We start from the raw sequence: 18823 nt of genomic DNA, 5'->3' as shown, positions 1-18823 counted from the left end.
TGGCACCTGTCACAATGGTATTACGTCTATTAAATTTATACATTTGATATATATTTTGTCATATTTAATATATATATATTACTTTATTGTTATCATTTATTATTAAAGATATATATATATAAAATATGTATTTATATATATATTTAATGTAATAATGTAACAATGCAGCAAACCATACCAATTCCTGCTAATCCCACTTGGAAAGATTTCCCACTTGGAAAGAACTGTTTCATCAATGATGGTTTATGTGAAAGTATTTCCACCCATGTATTAATGTGGTGTACAAGGCATGCACTGTGATGCAGAGGGAAGCAGTACTGTACTGTGGCAAGTTATAATGATATATAAGCTAAAGAAAATAATGACTTGTAGTTGGTTCTTAGCACAAATTAAAGGATGTGGGAAAGAGGCGCGTATGAAGATGGTAACACCCAGGATCAGCTGAGGTGGTGAGGAGAGGTCAAAACCAAAACCAGAAATTGCTGAGAAAACTCAGCAGGTCTGGCAGCTTCTGTGGAAAGAAAGCAATGTAAAGATTTTGGGTCCAGTGATCCTTCTTCAGAATGGGTTAGGAGGGGTGTTGTTTCTGGATTAAAGCTAACATTATGGACAACACTGTGGCTGTCACAGCTAACCAAATTTGACAAAATGATATAAGCTCTGCTGAAGCTTGAACAGTAGAACTGCCTGCTGTGCATAAAGATGTTGTAGAAAGAAAGGACTTGATTTAGGTCACTTGAATGAGCCTGAAAGTGCTTAACAGATAATGAAGTACTGCCATTAATATAGAGAGTGTAGTAGCCAGTTTATGCATAGAAAGGTACCTGAAACAGCAATAATAATCAGATAACAAGGTGCAGAGCTGGATGAACACAGCAGGCCAAGCAGCATCATAGGAGCAGAGAGGCTGACGTTTCGGGCCTAGACCCTTCATCAGAAAAGGGGGAGGGGAAGGGGGTTTTGAAATAAATAGGGAGAGAGTGGGAGGCGGATAGAAGAGGGATAGAGGAGAGGATAGGTGGAGAAGAAACAAACAGGTCGAAGAGGCGGGGATGGGGCCAGGAAAGGTGAGTGTAGGTAGGGAGTTAGGAAGGGGATAGGTCAGTCCAGGGAGGATGGACAGGTCAAGGGGGCGGGATGAGGTTGGTCGGTAGGAGATGGAGGTGCGGCTTGAGGTGGGAGGAGGGGATAGGTGGGAGGAAGAACAGGTTAGGGAGGCAGGGACGAGCTGGACTGGTTTTGGGATGCGGTAGGGGGAGGGGAGATTTTGAAACTTGTGAAATCCACATTGATACCATTGGGCTGCAGGGTTCCCAAGCGGAATATGAGTTGCTGTTCCTGCAACCTTCGGGTGGCATCGTTGTGGCACTGCAGGAGGCCCAGGATGGACATGTCGTCTGAGGAATGGGAGGGGGAGTTGAAATGGTTCGCGACTGGGAGGTGCAGTTGTTTATTGCGAACCGAGCGTAGGTGTTCTGCAAAGTGGTCCCCGAGTCTCCGCTTGGTTTCCCCGATGTAGAGGAAGCCACACCGGGTACAGCGGATGCAGTATACCACATTGCCAGATGTGCAGGTGAACATCTGTTTGATGTGGAAAGTCTTCTTGGGGCCTGGGATGGGGGTGAGGGAGGAGGTATGGGGGCAGGTGTAGCACTTCCTGCGGTTGCAGGGAAAAGTGCCGGGTGTGGTGGAGCTGGAGGGGAGTGTGGAGCGGACGAGGGAGTCACGGAGAGAGTTGTCCCTCCGGAAAGCAGATACCGGCCCTAAACCCCACCTCTTCCTCCGTTACATTGATGACTGTATCGGCGCCGCCTCGTGCTCCCACGAGGAGCTCGAACAGTTCATCCACTTCACTAACACCTTCCACCCCAACCTTAAGTTTACCTGGACCATCTCTAACACCTCTCTCCCCTTCCTGGACCTCTCTGTCTCCATATCGGGCAACCACCTAGAAACCGATATTCATTTCAAGCCCACCGACTCCCACAGCTACCTAGAATACTCCTCCTCCCACCCACCTTCCTGCAAAAATGCTATCCCCTATTCCCAATTCCTTCGCCTCCGCCGCATCTGCTCCCAGGATGAGGCATTCCACTCCCGTACATCTCAGTTGTCCTCGTTTTTCAAGGACCGTAACTTCCCCTCCTCGGTGGTCGAGAACGCCCTCAACCGTGTCTCCCACATCTCCCGCACCTCATCCCTCACACCCCGTCCACGCAATAAGAACCAAAAAAGAATCCCCCTCGTCCTCACGTACCACCCCACCAACCTCCGGATCCAACGCATCATCCTCCAACACTTCCGCCATCTGCAATCCGACCCCACCACCAAAGACATCTTTCCCTCCCCACCTTTATCTGCTTTCCGGAGGGACAACTCTCTCCGTGACTCCCTTGTCCGCTCCACACTCCCCTCCAGCTCCACCACACCCGGCACTTTTCCCTGCAACCGCAGGAAGTGCTACACCTGCCCCCATACCTCCTCCCTCACCCCCATCCCAGGCCCCAAGAAGACTTTCCACATCAAACAGATGTTCACCTGCACATCTGGCAATGTGGTATACTGCATCCGCTGTACCCGGTGTGGCTTCCTCTACATCGGGGAAACCAAGCGGAGACTCGGGGACCACTTTGCAGAACACCTACGCTCGGTTCGCAATAAACAACTGCACCTCCCAGTCGCGAACCATTTCAACTCCCCCTCCCATTCCTCAGACGACATGTCCATCCTGGGCCTCCTGCAGTGCCACAACGATGCCACCCGAAGGTTGCAGGAACAGCAACTCATATTCCGCTTGGGAACCCTGCAGCCCAATGGTATCAATGTGGATTTCACAAGTTTCAAAATCTCCCCTCCCCCCACCGCATCCCAAAACCAGTCCAGCTCGTCCCTGCCTCCCTAACCTGTTCTTCCTCCCACCTATCCCCTCCTCCCACCTCAAGCCGCACCTCCATCTCCTACCGACCAACCTCATCCCGCCCCCTTGACCTGTCCATCCTCCCTGGACTGACCTATCCCCTTCCTAACTCCCTACCTACACTCACCTTTCCTGGCCCCATCCCCGCCTCTTCGACCTGTTTGTTTCTTCTCCACCTATCCTCTCCTCTATCCCTCTTCTATCCGCCTCCCACTCTCTCCCTATTTATTTCAAAACCCCCTTCCCCTCCCCCTTTTCTGATGAAGGGTCTAGGCCCGAAACGTCAGCCTCTCTGCTCCTATGATGCTGCTTGGCCTGCTGTGTTCATCCAGCCCTGCACCTTGTTGTCTCGGATTCTCCAGCATCTGCAGTTCCTACTATCTCTGATTCGATAATAATCAGATAATCTGTTGTAACGATGTTGGGTGAAGAATACATATTGCCCAGCAAGATGATTCTTCTCCAAAGTTATGTTTGGGAATTCAACAAATATACTTAAGAGTTAATTTAACTAAATTTTATTTAACATTCTGTAGGGTAAATTCAAATCCTTGGGCCACAAGTTAAACCTACAATTTTCTAAACCAGGGCTGGGAATGTTTCCCACTGAGCCACAGTTGACAAATTGCAATGATCCACCTCTTTGCACGTCAGAGCACATTCTGGATAATGAACTAAATGGACTATCCTGAGAGTCTGATTTTAGGCAAATTTCAGGTCCAACTTTTATATTTTTTTTGACTCTTTTGCACATTGCAAATGAATCAGCTTGACACTACATTAACGTAAATCAAATCAAATCCACCAAAGGAAAACAGCTGACAAGCAGGAGAACAAGTATTTATTTTTGAGTCTATCCATAATTTTGCACCACAGTAGGGAAAGCTCAGCTTACATTTCGAAAGCAAGCCGAAAATGTATTCACACGTGGGAATGATCTTATTTTCTGTGGGAATTTGCACGCCATTCCCTGCAGATTGTTTTAATGACTCCAGATGGAGACTTATATAGAATGGAGAACAGTGGAGTTTTGAGTGCAGAATTAAATTACAGTCTTGAATTATTATATTTTGGCATGCAGTGTTGACCCAACTTAAGTCAACAGTCTTGGCCAACACCCTAGCTGATTAACATATGGGAGTGAGACCCACGTTAATCTGCTCCCTGTGACCACTTGAAACTCTGCTCCAATCACTTCAATTGACTCCACTGGAATCCCGCACAGTCGAAGGAAGAGCCACCCACAAAATGTAAAAGATCTGCAGAGTTTTATAAGAACTTGTGATAAGGTTGGTTGAGGTTTACTCATTGGTGCCTGTGCCCGACCAGCTCCATCAGTGAAAATACCACGTCACATGAATGCTTTAACTGTATCCTTACCATGCACAGCATATTTCTTCCACTGAACTTTGTTCCAAGTGGTAGGATGTAGATATCCCCAAAGTGAAATTAAGGAGAAAAAGGCATAAATTTGGAGGGCAATTTGAAATCGCAGCTCACAAGTCAGATGTTAAAATTTTGAATCTCTTCATGGTATGTTGTAAAAAGGTATTCAATGAATCTGGTCAAGATGAATTGTCAACTATGGCTAAGTGTCAGCACTTCACTCCTAAGTCAGAACGTTATGGTTTACGTGCTACTTGAGAAATTTGTGCATGTATTTCAGTCTGATATTTCAGTACTGAGGAAGTGCTGCACCATTGAAGGCACCACCTTTCATTTGAGGTATTAAACCCAGATCTTCTAAAAGACCTGATGGCACCATATTATTTAACGAAGAACATGCAAATTCTCCATGGTGTCCTGACCAAAATTTACCCCTCAACCAATATTATTGACATCAGATTATTTAAACATTTTACCTATCTCCTAATTGAGTAATGTGGCATTTGAGTTTGTTTTGGTGTGATGTCAGGTACACAGGCTATATATCTCAATGAATGGCAGATTGTATCAAACAATCAATCTCTTTGATTATCTGCAGAGGGCAACATGTCAACATGTGCTCCTTCAGGCCATGATTGGAAAACTCAGAGCATAGCTATTAGACAGCATTTACTAAATATTTCTGAATTACACTGGATACCAAATTGAAGTTGTCATTTGGGTTTACAGTGCTCTTCATTTGCAAGTGTTGGAAGCCCAGTCCTGTGTAGGCGAAAGGAGTTTCCACGTACATTGCACCTTTCTTATTGAGAAAGTGGTACGGACACTGCAAATACCTGCTGCATTCACCCTGCCAAAACCCTGACCAATGAACATCTATCTTTCTGGTCTGAGGTTAATCAACTGGCTAAGATTTGCAGTTAACAGCTCCAGTTGCATCTCTACACCAACCGTGGTCTATTCAATCTGTACCCCTTTCCTATGTTGCATAAATTGGTCTTCTTTTCATCATAAAGTTTCTTGTTTTCCAGTTCTGATGAATGCAAAGAAAAGAATTCCAACTATATGCCTGTTATGAGCAATGTTTAAGTTCTGTACTACCAAGCAATTATCAGATGATTTGATCATCAGCACATTTTTGGGATCTTGTTGTTCTAAAGTATTTGCTGGATTGCAATTAAAAACAAAATTGGTCTACTGATGTGCCTTCAGATGAGATGACCTGACACTTTTACCTGTTCTGGCCTAAATGTGAATTCACTTTGTGGATTCTTAATGCCAATTTGTCAGGAAATTCAGAATGGTCATTAGGACACGGCCTTTCTAGTGCCACCCACAAACTGATTAACAAATGATAAAAAAAACCCTTAGATCCTCCCCAAGTTAATTTAAGAATTGCTCCAACCCAGAGCTCTGCAGAGCATTGGTACATGTGATGGAGCTTTTGAAAGAGTGAGAGAAATGTAACTGTAGAAAGAATGAGACCTTCAGAACAAAAACCTAATGAGCAAGTTCTGCACATCCTATTCTATGTGGGAATGCCAGGATGCTTCTTGTGTCCAGGACAACCACATACAGGAAGTGATGTCAGTTTGAATTCTGCACTGAGTTCAAATGGCCCTGCTAAGTTTGGGTTTTCCTAATGTTTAAGTTATGTGCTGCCACTTTCTTGGACCAGCAAACATAGTATCTGTCAGAAATGGAGCAGATGGTGGATTGCCACTGTCTTTAAAGGTCCACTAAGTTTCCATAACTTCATGAAAATCTAGCTCAAAGTGTTCATGAAAGTTTGGGAAGGAAAGAAAGGAGGAAGATTAGCAGTATTGAAAAAGGAGAATGTTGCAGTGCTGGACAGAGACATTTCCCCTTACAAGTCAAGGGCAGATTCTATCTGGGTAAAATTAAGAAAAATTAAGTACCTTTGCAGGACAGGGTGTATTCTATAGGTGATTAACAAATGGAGAAAATAGACAGGAACAATGCTGCAAAAACAGAACCGGAAGTGATGCCAACCACCTCAGCAAACCAAGGCATATAAATAACAAGCGGGACAGAACACCGACGCTTCACCAGAGGCGCACTGACAATGTTACCTAGCAGGGTGATGAAATGTCTACAACCAAGCACACTGGCTCAGCGAGCAAGTCTACAGCCTCAACAATGCTGCAAATAAATTTCCAAAGAGCAATAGCTATCAAGTTGTACTAATGAGGGATTTCAATTATCCTAATATCCACTGGGATTGTAATAGTGTAAAGAATAGTGAGGAGGGAATGGGTAAAAGGATGTGAAGTCTGTTTAGGAGACTTTTCTTGCCAAACATTTGTCTGTGCCAGTTCTGCATAATTAAATGGATCAAATAGACATAAGTAGGGGAACATTCAGCCGGCAGTCAATATAGTGTTGTAAGGTTTAGAGACAAAAACAGAAATTGCTGGAAAAGCTCAACAGGTCTGGCAGCATCTGTGGAGAGAAGTCAGAGCTGACTCTTCCTCAGAACTGATGGTAGCTAGGAAAATGTCTGTTTAACTGCAGAAGATAGGGTGGGTGGGAGGGGTATAAGGAATAAATGATAAACGGGGTTAGAGCCTAAGGAGAGAGAAGAGCAGTTGCATAGACAAAGGAGTGGATAACAATTTGGCTGGAAGGGTGAATAGCTGTTAATGGGGACTGTTAGTGGCTAACAATGAGTGGTGTGTAATAGCAGACTATGTAGTAACAAGGCCTGGTGTGTGGGGTAGGGGGCTAGGACATGGGAGAGCTCAGGCCCTAAAGTTATTGAACTTGATACTGAGTCCGGAGGGCTGCAGTGTCCCCGAGCGGAAAATGAGATGCTGTTCTCCCAGCTTGCACAGAGCTTCGCTGGAACACTGCAGCAAGCCAGAGACAGAGATGTTGGCCAGGAAACAGGGTGGTGTGTTAAAGTGGCAGGTAGCTGGAAGTTCAGGGTCCTTTTTGCAAACAGAACACATTTTCCCAGCTACCATCAGATCTGAGGAAGGGTCTCTCAACCCAAAAATTAACTCTGATTTCTCTCCACAGATGCTGCCAGACCTGCTGAGCTTTACCAGCAAATTCTACTTTTGTTTCTAATTTACAGCATCCGCAATTCTTTTGGTTTTTATCTTAAGGTTTAGGTTAACTCTAGAGATGGACAAGGAGATTCTAATGTTTAATTCATTTCGATGCAGAGTGAATGAATGTGTTTCATGTAAATTGGGCTTGAAGATGGACAAGCAAAACTGTAGCAGAATGAAGGTTTGCTATTAAAGAGGACACAGCTCCAGTATAACCATGGTACACTTCTCCAAAAGGGAAAGCTAATAGAACCAAATCCAGAGCTCCATGGGGCGTGAAAGAGATGGAGAGTAAAATGAAACAGGGAATGGGTGCAAAATTAAATGGATCAAATACAGGGTAAGTCGGAGATATAAAATGAATAATTTACATTTGTTGTCTCAAGGAAGAAAGTTGCAGTGAGGGAAGATGTAGTGATTGGAACCAGGTGGACCTCATTGACTATGAGATCCATTATTGGGGCTGTTAACTTGGGCCAATCTCTAAACCCCTGGCTGACCAATATAACCAGGAGATTAGAATCTCCTCAAAGAGGTGACTGACACCGAACTGGCTGGTCACAGCCAGAGTACTGTGCACAAGTAAATAAAGGGTGACTTAGTGACGGGGTACCAGCCTCTGTGCAGTTATTTCAATGGTGATGGAAGAAAACAGGACGTGCCAGAAGAGCATTCGTTTGCAACATTCATCTTGGAGTTGGGGTTAGCATTTCTAGCGTCATGCCTTTATTTGGGAAACTTGACCCATTTGATCCTGCTGTCAAAGACTCGGCCCCCCAGGTGGAAAAAAATACCATGTCTTTTCTGGACAAATGACATTGGGCGGATGAAAAGCAACAAGTAATTCTTCTGACAGCTTGCGTACCCGCAGCATTTTCGGTTATAAGGGGCTTAACTTTCCCAGAGGCACCAGACACTAAAACCTTCCAAGAGTTGACAGAGTTGGTTAAGGCATGTTACGACCCCAAACCTCCTCTAAGTCTGAAATGCTATTGGTTTTATTCAGCTGTTAGAGAACCAGGGGAATCAGTATTTGGATTTTTGACAAGGTTGAGTTGACTGGCAGAGGCATGAGATTTTGGGTTAACCCTGAATAAGATGCTGAGTTACCATTTGGAATGTGGGATTAATGACATAACCATGCAGAAATACCTACTATCTGAAGCCCAATTGCACTTCAAACAGGCACTGCAACTGGCTTTGTCATTGGAAAATGTGTCAAGTGAAGCATAGGCATTCCAATAGTAGTGGACACTCTTACCTGTCCAACTGAACTTGATTGTAGGCAATTACAGAGCCTCATGCAGGGCAGAGGGACTCTAGGCCAGCCCACAGCAGAACCCCTCAACAAGGCTGAACTTTGGCCAAGCGGCTAAAACGTTCTTAGGGATCTGGGAAGCCATTCTAGTTGCTGCTGGTAAGCAGACTCAAGACAGCAAAGGAGTCCCACAAGGCCTGATGTGAGTAAGAAAACTCGTGGGCCGGTACCCAGGAGAGTGCACACCCTGGAAAGTCCCCCTACATGTGGTTTGGAACAAATAAATTGCTTAGTGACATCAATATCGGAACTGCAACTGAATCTGTGGTTGCAGAATCTGTCTTTGCTTGGGACTCCAAACCTTAAGTTTGCACAAGACTTCAGACAGAATGAGAATATGGACTGGGGAACCATTGCAGATTAAGGGTATGATTTTGAATCCGGTCTCCTATGAGAAGCAGTTGGTGCAGTTACCACTGTTAGTAGTAAGAGGCTCAGGCCCAAATCTATTGGGGTGAGATTGCTTGAGAAAGATTCATCTGGATTGGCTCAACATTTTTCAATTAAAAATGGCTGCCTCAGCGAAGTCCTAATGAAATGCCCAGGAATATTTCAGGAAGGGCTTGGGATTATCAAAGGGACCAAAGCAACTTTACATGTTGACCAGGAAGCAATTCCGAGATTTTGCAAGGCCCACCCAGTGCCATTTACCTTGGTAGGCAAAAGTTTAGACAGAAATCAGGAGGTTGGAGAGTGAAGGAATCATCAAACCAGGGCAGTTTGCAGAATGGGCAGCACCGGTCGTTCCGATTGTGAAGCCAGATGGGTTGGTTTGCCTTTGTGGGGATTTTAAGCAAACAGTAAAGCGTTTCTCGCAGCTGGATAAATATCCCATCCCTTGCATAAAGGACTTGTACACAAAGTTGGTGGGTGTGTGGGGGGTGGGGGGTGCTGTCCTTTACGAAGCTGGGCATGAGCCATACCTTCCAGAAATTGCGACTGGATGAGGACTCCCAAAAGTACGCTACAATTAATACCCAGAAGGGTTCATGCCAATATAGGAGACTGCCATTTGGGGTATCATCAGCCTGCACCCTTTTCCAGCAGACCATGGAGAACATTTTACAAAGGCCTACTCAAGATTACCATTTATCTGAATGATGTACTAATAACGGGGAAGACCAATAAAGAGCACTTGGAGAACCTGGACATAGTACTTAAACATTTCTCCCAGGTGGGTGTGCGCCTTCGAGGGGAAAAATGTGTGTTCCAGGCACTCCAAGTGGCATGCTTGGGTTACAGTCAACAAAACTGGGTTACACCTGTTAGAAGAGAAAGTGAGAGCGACCAAATGAGCCCCAGGTCCCACATCTTTCCTTGGGTTAGTGAATTATTATAGAAAAATCATATGGACCCTGGCCTCCATCTTGGCACCCTTACCTTTGCTGTTGAAAAAGGGTCAGGCTTGGAAATGATCACGTAGCCAAGAAGTAGCCTTTAGGGAAGTGAAAAAGCAGCTGTCGTCATCTAACATATTGGTCCACTACGATCTGAACAAAGAAAGAGGTAGTGCTGACATATGATGCCTCCCCATACAGTATCAGGGTAGTGTTGGCTCAGCGGTGGTCCAATGGAGAGGAACGCCCAAAAGCTTGCACTTCCTGGACTTTGGCTGATTCCAAACACAAATATGCCCAGATAGAGGAGAAAGGTTTGGCAGTCACCTTCAGTGTGAGGAAGTTCCACCAATACCTTTACAGATGGGAATTTGTCATAGTTACAGATCACAAATCCTTGCTAGGGCTACTGAAGGAGGTGCCACTCATAGCTTTCGGCCGAATTCAGCGTTGGGCCCTTATTCTCAGCGCATACACGTTAGAATCCCATCCAGGAAGGCAAGTGGCTAATGCAGATACCTTCAGCCACCTCCCACTGGCAGATCCTCCACCGGTTAACTCTTAAATGCCTTCTGAAAAGCCCACAACCCATGAAAGAACATAAAAGCTTCGAACAGATATTATCTTCTCTTTGAAATAACAATTCACACTCTGAGTATGTAAATGATCACTATAATTACATTCCACAGTTTACTATATTAGTAGAGGTTTTAACCAGTTTGGTTTAATTAGGTTCAAGTCTCTGTTTAGTAATCCAAGAGTTGGCAAATGAATTTAAATGTTCATATGTTATTGAAGCTTTGGAAATGGTACATTATTGGGTGCATGAGGTTAATTCCCACTTCAAAGCATTTTAGTTACCAAGATAGCTGTAGACTTGGCCTTTATTCTTTAGAGAAACATAGACATGCGTAATCTGATGAATGTTGATGTTGAAGCAATTAAATTGTTATAAGGAGACCATCTGTCTCAATGAAGTAGGTTAGAAAAGATCAGGGATGACAATCTCAAGTTTTGAAAAGATCAGAACTAGGTTAGATGTCAAGAGGTGGTTCATTTTCCAGGGGATAGGGGATTGGTGGAACAGACTTCAAGGGTCAACTTCAGCCAAGTAGGAGTTGGTTGGATTCCAGCTGAAGAGGAGATCATCTCTTATAAAAGGATACTGTGTACCATTAATCAGGACCAGAGCAGGCTCCTGGACTGGTTTTGATCACAAGGAGGGTCAAAGAGCAATTTCCTAGCTCTTTCTTCTTTTTCTTACTTAGCCTGGGTTTTATTTTTTCCTTTGCTTGTCCCTGGAGATTACATGGGGTGCAGGGCAGCGTTCCCTGTAGCTGCAAGCAGCAATCAGGACTGATCTGACCATAGGACCAATGGACCACGCACAATGTGCAAAAATCACAGCTGCATGTTAGTATTAAAGGGACCATGCAATGTAACAAGCTGACCATGCATAGTAACAGAAATTGGAAGGAACACTTGTGTAGAGTATGTAAATAGGAACATACAAATACGAGCAGAACATGGACTTCCGGAAGGCCTTTGACAAGGTGCAGCACAGGAGGCTGCTGAGTAAGATAAGGGCCCACGGTGTTAGAGGCAAGGTGCTAGCATGGATGGAAGATTAGCTGAGTGGTAGAAAGCAGAGATTGGGGATAAAAGCGTCTTTGTCAGGATGGCAGACGGTGACTAGTGGTGTTCCACAGGGGTCAGTGTTGGGGCCACAACATTCCACTTTATACGTTAATGATCTAGATGAAGGAGCTGAGAGCATTCTGGCTAAGTTTGCAGATAATACAAAGAAGTAGAGGGACAGATAGTATTGAGGAGGCGGGGAGGCTGTCGAAGGATTTGAATAGGTTAGGAGAGTTGGCAAAGAAGTGGCAGATGGAGTACAATGTGGGAAAGTGTGAAGTCATGCACTTTGATAGGAAGAATAGAGGCATTGACTATTTTCTAAATGAGGAGAAAATTCAGAAATCTGAAGTGCAAAGGGACTTGGGAGTTCTGGTCCAGGATTCTCTTAAGATTAACTTGCAGGTTGAGTTGGTAGTCAGGAAGGCAAATGCAATGTTGACATTTATTTCAAGAGGGCTAGAATATAAATGCGGGGATGTACTTCAGACGGTTTATAAGGGTCTGGTTAGACCACATTTAGAATATTGTGGGCAATTTTGGGTCCCGTATCTCAGGAAGGAAGTACTGGTTCTGAAGCGGATCCAGAGGAGGTTCACAAGAATGATCCCAGGAATGAAAGGCTTAACGTATGAGGAACGTTTGAGGACTCTGGGTGTATACTCGATGCAATTTAGAGGGGGAATCTAATTGAAACTTACAGAATACTGGAAGGCCTGGATAGAATGGACATTGGGAAGATGTTTCCGTTAGCAGGAGAGAGAAGGACCTGCGGGCATAGCCTTGGAGTAAAGGGAAGACCTTTTAGAACAGAGATGAGGAGAAATATCTTCAGCCAGAGAGTGGTGAATCTATGGAATTCATTGCCACAGAAAGCTGTGGAGTCCAGGTCATTGAGTATATATACAACAGAGATAGATTGGTTCTTGATTGTTAAGGGAATCAAAGGTTACGGGCAGAAGGCAGGAGAATGCGGCTGAGAAACTTATCAGCCATAATTAAATTGCTGAAAAGACCCGATGGGCTGAATGGCCTAATTCCTGCTCCTATGTCTTACGGTCTTATAACTTGGTGATCAAATTACCCCACATTGCTATCTATCAACAATAACTTTTCACCCTTTCCATCATCAAAAACCTATCTATCTATGCCTTAAAAATGTTCAAAGATTTGCCTCCACTTCATTTTGAGGAAGAAAAGTCCAAAAACTCATGACACTCTGTGGAAAAAAAAGAATTTTCCTTACTTCTATCTTAAATGGATAACGCTTCACTTTGAAATAGTAACCCCTAGTTCTAGACTTACCCACAAGAGGAAACATCCTTTCCTCATGCATGCTGTCAAGACCCCTCAGAATCTTATATATTTCAGTCTCTTACTCTGCTAAGTGGATCCAAGACTAGCCTGTCCAATCTTTCTTTATAAGACTCCCAGGCATTCCAGGGATTAGTTTGGTAGACCTTCTCTGAACTGTTTTCAAAAAATTTGCAACCTTCTTTAAACAAAGTGAACAATATTATACACAATACATCAGAGGTAGTCTCACCAATGCACAAAAGCATAACCTTCTTACTTCTGTATTCAATTCCTCTCACAATAAACATCATTCTATTAGCTTTCCTAATTACTTACTGTATCTGCATACTAAGCTTTCACAATACATGCACTAGGACATATTGTGATGTACAGTCCATTGCAGTTTTGTGGATCAGTCTGGATGGAGCAGACAGAATTTAAAAAATGTCCACGTAATTCTTAAAAATGTTGGATGGTACAGATTCTCAGAACACCCAAAAGATATATCTACATGTGCCATTCTTGTTTGATTACTTAGGGGTAAAATAAAAATGCCAAAGAACATTTAGAAAATACCTGCAAGGCACCCCAAATCTTTTATTCATGGCTGCCATCAAAGACCATAATTTCCAGGTTTCAATATCTTCAGCCTGCAGTTATGCTTTCTTATTAAAGTTTCAATGGAACATAAAAGTGCACTTCAACCAAGCAGAGTAATATTACAATGTGAAAGTAATATACGTTGATGTTAAAGCCATACCCTCATCTTTGTGAATGACACACTGTGAGATTGTTTTACATATGCCTTATGTGGGTGATGGCCCAGATCTTGATATTATTCATACAAACCCTTTTATACTTACCACATTAAGGTAACATGAAAATCTCAGTTTCATTTGGATTTGTTGGTACTTTCCTGAATACAGAACTCTGTAAGTTATTTCTGGTGAATAAATATTCTGTGGGAAGCCCATAACATAACATGTAGGTAGCTTTCCACGTTACTATTATTAGTCTGCACTGCATTTGAGCTATACAAGCTCAAAAAGAATTGATAAATGAACATACTGGTGTTAAGGAATATTTGTTCCATATTTGTTCCATAATAAAAGCATGCTGTAATTATAATATAGAATATCACATCCTTACTGTGATTTTTCAAGAGATTGCTATTACTTGCACTTTGCTCGGAGATAAATGTAAAGTCTTCTTTGCAATAACTGACTGCACCACTGGGTAGATGTGTCTGGTTGACCATGAAGTGTAGCCCTCCATTGTATGCCCCAACAGCTAATTAAATTTCATGTGGTACTGCTGTATAAATGAGGAAGGTTCCTTGGCTCTGGCTTGTGCTGAATTAGTTGATTTTGCCTGGCTGTGATGTGGGTGCTAGAACTGTCTTTGGCTTTCCATGCCAAGGAAGAGAAAATAGATGGCGATCGTCATTTTCTCATATCATCTGTATCCAAACGCTGCACCATATCTCAGCCTCTGATCTCCCAGTCTCTGACTATAATCTTAGTCAAATAGGCTTGGAATCTCCTCCACAATTGTGGGTAGAATACAAAGCTTAAAGAATTGCACATAATCTGATCTAGTGATTTTGATAGAGGGGTGAATACTGGCCAGGAAACTGGGAGTAGCCCCTTGTTCTTCTTCATGTAGTGCCACGGGACCTTTTACACCCACCTTGGGAATATAGATGTGGCCTCATCAGAGCGTATTTCAGGATAACACGGTCAGTTCCCTGGACTGGGATTTGAACCCATAACTGACTCTGAAGCAAGAGTGTTACCAACCGAGCCAGACATAACACCTTCTCTAATTTCCTATACTAGAACAGAACCTGTCTTTAGAAACTTGTTATGCTTTAATAACAGCCTCCCACCACAAGTGACACTTCACCATTTGAAATGTTACCAGGATGTAGCTATACTCTGACCAACATTGACAGCTTTCAACAAAAAATCTGGACATAGGAATTTGTAACACAAAAACTTGAGAGAAAATGCACAAAGACATTTTTCACCCCACTAATGAGCAAGATAAGTTTGAGAGTATCGTCGTCTGTTGCTTGTATTTGATATCTTCACATTGTTCATTTTTTCAACAATTTTTCTGGATTTTCTCTTTCCTTATTCTTATTTTGCTGCTCAGTCCTCTTTTCTTTTAGGGATGTGATAATGAAATGGTGTGCTTGACGGTGAAAGGTACCAACAGTGGCTACAAACTGCATTCAAGGTAGAGTTATAGACCTTTTAGTGTTGCTTTCTCACCCTCTCCCCAAACACTCATGCTTCATCCCACCCCTTATTTCCATCATTTCCCCAACTGTATCATCTTCACACTAGCTCCTTCCCTTTCTACCATTCCCTCATTCCCCAACATTAAGAACGTACTCAAGCCTTATATCTACTCTAATATATACACTATAATTCGCCATACTTCCAATAACAGCCCCCAATAATAGATGATCCTTTAGCTTCAATCATATTCTGTTCTCCTCCCTCTCTCCTGCTCTTCAATCAAGTTTTCTTAAAAGTTTTGTTTGATTTTGAAAATCAACTAAATCAGAATGAGGATTTTCAATCAAGATGGATATTTTGCTGTCACTCAGAGGCTGCTAGCAATTGTGGCTTGCATTTTTTTTTAGTACATAGAGTTCATAGAATCCTGATAGTGTGAAAACAGGCCCTTCGGCCCAACCAGTCCACACTGACCCTCAGAGCATTCCACCCAGACCCATTCCCCCTATAACCCTATAAACCCACCTAAGCTACACATCCCTGAACACTATGGGCAATTTTAGCATGGCCAATCTACCTAGCCTGCACATCTTTGGACTGTGGGAGGAAACCAGAGCACCTGGAGGAAACCCACACAGACACTGGGAGAATGTGCAAACTCCACACAGTCGCCCAAGGCTGGAATCGAACCCGGGTCCCTGGCGCTGTGAGGCAGCAATGCTAACCACTGAGCCACCATAAAGAACAGCAATAGCTTGTGATTGTCCAGAGCACTGAACAGTTAAAGGGGTGGACATCTTGTTGTAAAACACTATACATGTCAATGTCACACCTGCAGCATGCCCAAGCTGCTTGCAGGGCAACAAACTGCATGTGCTACAACCAAAGAAAACCAGATGAAAGGCTTCACTTCTTCATGATGTCTGGGAGAATACAGTCAGTCACCACAGTCAATCAAGAGACCAGTCCAATTCAGCCCAGGGGTTTGGCCATAGTCAGTCCTGCTGTGAGTGTGGCCCTATGAGTGTGAGCTAGCAAAGAGAAGATGGTGACACTTACCATTATGAAACATAGATCATTAACCTTCTCCATAGATCTGCGATGTGTGAGGTTTTACCCAGGACACTACACTAACCTAGGGCTCGGTCTTTGTCCCAGCTGGCTAAGACAGGTTGCATAGTCTTCTTTTCAATCAGCAAGCAGAAGCAATGGCCCCTGTCCACCACCAGAACTTCTAGCTTCCTGTCAGTGAACTGAGAGCTAACTTGCTTTTCTAGAGCGTTTCCTTCAGGAAAACAATGGAGCAGGAGAGTGTGAAGGAGGATGCCTGGCTTGCAGCAACTGAAGGACTGTGCAGCTGAGGTCTAAATGTTACAAAGTCAGGGCAGCAGACCTGAACTTCCCTGAACTGCTTCTATCATATTTACATCCTTCCTTAAACAAGATGACCAGTAATGTGCAAGTCCTCCAGAAGTGCCTATGTATGCCTACTCTCTGCTTCCTGCTAGTCACCTTACCTGCTATGCATTCAACATGCTATCCACTATATCATGAGCTTTTATTTTTCACAATAACGTCTGATCAAATACTTTAGTAAATACCTTCTAGAAATTTAAGTACAGAGCATTCACTGGTTCCCCTTTATGCAAACCACATGTTACCTCCTCAAAGAACTAAAATAGATTGGTCAAACATGATTTCCCCTTTACAAATCCATTTTGGCTTTGCCTGATTACCTTGAATTGATCCAAGTGCCCTGTTATATCTTTTTAAATAATAGGTTCTATGAAAAGTTAAAAAGAATCATGAACTATCTCACAAACTAGATCCTTTAAGATCTTAGGATCAAGTCAGGATCAGGTACTTGTCAGACCATAGCTCCAATAATTTGCTCATTAGCACTTCCCTGATGATTGTGATTTTCAGCAACTTAGAGACCCACTTTACCAGTTCCCTGTGAAGGGGTAATTACTCAACGTAAGTGTATGATTAGTGTGCCAGAAGACTAGGGTGCCAGGTGGGCAGGGTGTAGATGCCAGGAAGATAGGATGCCAGGTAGGTAGAGTACCAGGGTAAGATGCAAGAGCACAATTTGGTAAGGGAACCAGTTAAGTGATGGAGTGTTTAGGGTAGGTTGGAATGAGCAGGAGATATCTGGCCAGACAGGGTAGTGAGGGATTGTTGGGTTCTGTTAGGGATGGGGGAGATGTCGAGTTAGGATTGGTGGGGGCATTCAGGTCTGGTGGCAAGCTGAATGGTGCTAGGTCCCGAGTGAGAGGAGGGAGTTAGTGTTCTCCGCTCTTGGGACCAGAGGGAGGGATGTTGGGCCTGGCAACGGAGGAGGGGTGGTTGGGTCCCAAGGGAATAGGCGTGTCAGGTTTTGATGAGCCAGGGCAGTGCTGTCAGGAATCTGGGGGCTGGGAAAGTGGTCAAGTCTGGAAGAGGTTCAGAGGGGTTTTGGTGTCAGGGTCAGGTCTTCAGGGTGAGCAGGGACTAGGGGCGGTGCAGTTGGGGGAGTGTGAGGTACATTGGGAGGTCAGTTGAATAGTTACTTAGGAGTTAAACTAGGTATTTCATAGTCTAACCTATCCTGAGTGATTTCAGAGGATTCCAGGAATGGAGGAATCTTTGATTCATTCAGAGTCTGGTATATTAGAATTTCACAAGGTCTCCATGCTCTTGCCTCAGCTTCAGAAACAATTATCTAGCCACTGCCAAATCCTGGCCAATATGCTTTTTCTTTAAGATCGATTCTATCTTTAACCTTTCTAGTTAATAACAGATAGAGAGTATGTCCCTTGGAGTTTTTCTTATCTTTTCACGGGTGCTAAATCTTTTCCAGTATTTCCTCTTTGTGATCATCAGAGTTCTAGCATCTACAGCATATTGCGTTGTGATTTGCACTAATACCTTCTTATGTGCTCATTGATGAATCTTTTTTGATAATGCTTCTGTGAAGTATCTTGGGATGTTTCCATACATTATAAATGCAAAGTAACTGTAAGTAGTAATTGTTAAACTGTTGTTCAGAGCCAAACTTAGCAAAAGGTTGTAAGAAGACAGAGCCTTGATGAGCAATAAATGTGAACAAGTGGATTAGGCATCAATTTATTGCAAAGCATGGCCAGCCCATCTGTCTGTCAAATGAGACTGGAGCAAATCATATTCAGTTAAACAACTTCCTTTCCATCATCTTCCCATCTGTTCTTAGATTCTACAAACATACACAATGAATAATCCTGGCAATCAAATTCATGAGTACATCGAGGCAGCAATATTTTTAAAGGGGCTTTGCATGAGAAATAGGCATTGTTTGATTTTGTTTACAACCTTATAATAAAGTTACCGCTTCCAGGCCCTTTGTTCCAGATGAGATCGCGGTCCACACGTGGCTTTGAAGATGGCAGAACAAGTCAAATAGACTGTCAACAAAACGTATAGGATCTTGGACCATTAAATAGAGGCGTGGGCCTGGAATCAAAACAAACAAATTGCACTGATACACAAGATGCACAATATTCGGTGTTTTTTTGTCAAACGGGGCAGACACCAGGCGACTGAAGCAATTCTGCCTGTTTTGCACTCCTAGCCAATGTTCAACTTTACCC

The sequence above is a fragment of the Rhincodon typus genome, chromosome 11 (assembly GCF_021869965.1).
Source record: "Rhincodon typus isolate 14 chromosome 11, sRhiTyp1.1, whole genome shotgun sequence".
Lineage (NCBI taxonomy): Eukaryota > Metazoa > Chordata > Chondrichthyes > Orectolobiformes > Rhincodontidae > Rhincodon > Rhincodon typus.
The sequence above is the reverse complement of the archived record's forward strand: the minus strand, read 5'-3'. Positions refer to the sequence as shown.